Below are 2,163 nucleotides of genomic sequence, written 5' to 3'. Positions count from 1 at the left end.
TACCTTCACCATTCTGAGTATTGAACCCCGGTGGAGGATTCAACACATTCTTATTGTTTGCATAGGAAAAATTCTCATGATTACGCAAACTAGGATGATACTGATTGGGTACAGGATTACCTCGATAGTTGTAATTCCTGTTGTTCACATATTGAGCTTGCTCCACACTCTCAAATCCATCAGTAGAATTTACGGAAGTCGCCAGTGATGCTGTCTCAGTAGAACTTTGATTCCCTTTGGTCAGTGCAGCCAACTGTGTAAAATAGTAGCTATCTGAGCAGTCAAAGCAGTGAATGCATCAACCTCATGAATTCCAGCAGGCTTCCTTATTGCAGATCTCTCACTCGGCCACTGATAACTGTTAACGGTCATTTGCTCAAGCATATCATAAGCCTGTTCAGGAAATTTAGAAAATATTGAACCTTCAGCTACAGCATCCACAGAAATACGAGTTGGCCCATTCAAACCATTGTAGAATAACTCAATTTGTTCCCAGTCCGAAAAATTATGGTTTGGACACTTTCTAAGCAACTCCTTTTACCGCTCCCAGGCTTCATAAAACTGCTCAAAATCTTGTTGTTTGAATGTAGTAATCTCTATTTTCAACTGAGCCGACTTAGCAGGCGGGAAATACTTAGCCAGAAATTTGGAATCCATATCATCCCATGTAGTGATACTCCCAAAAGGTAGTGATTGCAACAAACTACGAGCATTGTCCCTAAGAGAGAACAGGAAAAATCGTAGTTTGATGGTGTCCTCAGTAACACCATGAATCTTCACTGTGTCAGCAATCTCCAGAAAAGTACGCTGGTGCAAATTTGGATCTTCAGTAGCTGCACCCCTGAACTGATTTTGCTGCACCATATTAATAAGAGCTGGCTTCAACTCAAAATTATTCGCCATAATGTTCTACCGAGCAATCCCAGAATAATAAGTATTGATCACCGGTCGAAAGTGATCTCTGATCGGCACCGGAGCATTATTGACAGCTCTTTCCCTTTCTTCAGCCATTTGTTGCAACTATTCTCTTCTAGCTTTTTTCAAAGCTTTAGCAGTTTTCTCGATTTCCGGATCAAAGAGTAGTGAGTCGTAACTTTGGCTTTTTTGCATAAATTGCATAGACAGGAAAAATTTTAAAATTAGAACCAACAAAATAAAATAAAATGCTCTAAATCAAAATTAAGACCAATTAGCACAATTTAATATAAATCAAATAAAATTCAATCCCCGGCAACGGCGCCAAAAACTTGTTGCGTGTTTTTCGCTCGCAAGCGCACGATGTCAAGTTATAATATAGGAATTAAGTCCAAGTCGATCCCACGGAGAATGAATAAATGATATTATATCAAATATTTGCAACTAATAAAATCCTAATCCTATGTAGAGCTACGAAAATGGTTTGATTTTTATAAAACTAAAATTTGCAAGAAACAAAACTAAATAACCACGAGTTCACGAGAGAAAAATTCAATAAGCGATAAATGCTAGAGGTTCGAATTCACTTGACTGTCCACCATAATTTATTTCTAATTATTGTTCAATTATTAATTCTTCTAGTTTATTAGTCAAGAATCCCTATTATTTTCTACTACCTCTCTCGAGTGTCAAGCAAAAATTCGTATTCAATAACAAACTCAATATCTCTATCAAAGTTCAATTATTAAATCCGGTAAAAAGCACAAGAATTCTTCTAATGACTTCTATGGAGTTATATGCCTCTCGAACAGTATAAACACCATAGATGTATTTTCCTATGTCGTATTCAAAATCTTCTATCTCGAGTGATAGATTCTAAATAAAATATCATTCAATATATGGCCAGTAAATTGAAAGCATTAAGATCAGGAAAACACAAATAAACTGTGCGAAGAAATTTAAATATATAAATCAAAATATGTCAATCATGGTTTCCAGTCAAGATCCGTCTACCTCTAGACTAAGAAATTAGTTCATAACGCAATTCAAAATCAAATAACTCATGTTTTTCCAACAATCCATAAACTAAGAAAAATAGAGTTCAAAGAGAAACTAGAACGAATTAGAATGAAGCTTCTCCGTCGCCGAATGCCGCCGTCTTCAGTCTTCGTATCGGAATCTCGAGCTCTTGTGCAATCCAAAACTCTCAATAGCCGTCTTATGCTCTGGAAAACTCTCTAAACCATC

At 36.5% G+C, this 2,163-nt stretch overlaps 1 non-coding gene across 1 annotated transcript; it reads left to right on the top strand.

Annotated features, from left to right (window-relative positions):
- Window positions 1-502: 502 nt before the first annotated feature.
- LOC140870132 (small nucleolar RNA R71) lies at window positions 503-608 on the top strand. Its single transcript, XR_012147110.1, has one exon. It is a non-coding gene; the product is annotated as a small nucleolar RNA R71 (small nucleolar RNA).
- The last annotated feature ends 1,555 nt before the right edge of the window (window positions 609-2,163 follow it).

Source organism: Henckelia pumila, chromosome 4, assembly GCF_033568475.1.
Source record: "Henckelia pumila isolate YLH828 chromosome 4, ASM3356847v2, whole genome shotgun sequence".
Classification (NCBI taxonomy): domain Eukaryota; kingdom Viridiplantae; phylum Streptophyta; class Magnoliopsida; order Lamiales; family Gesneriaceae; genus Henckelia; species Henckelia pumila.
This window is presented reverse-complemented; position numbering and strand designations above follow the sequence as displayed.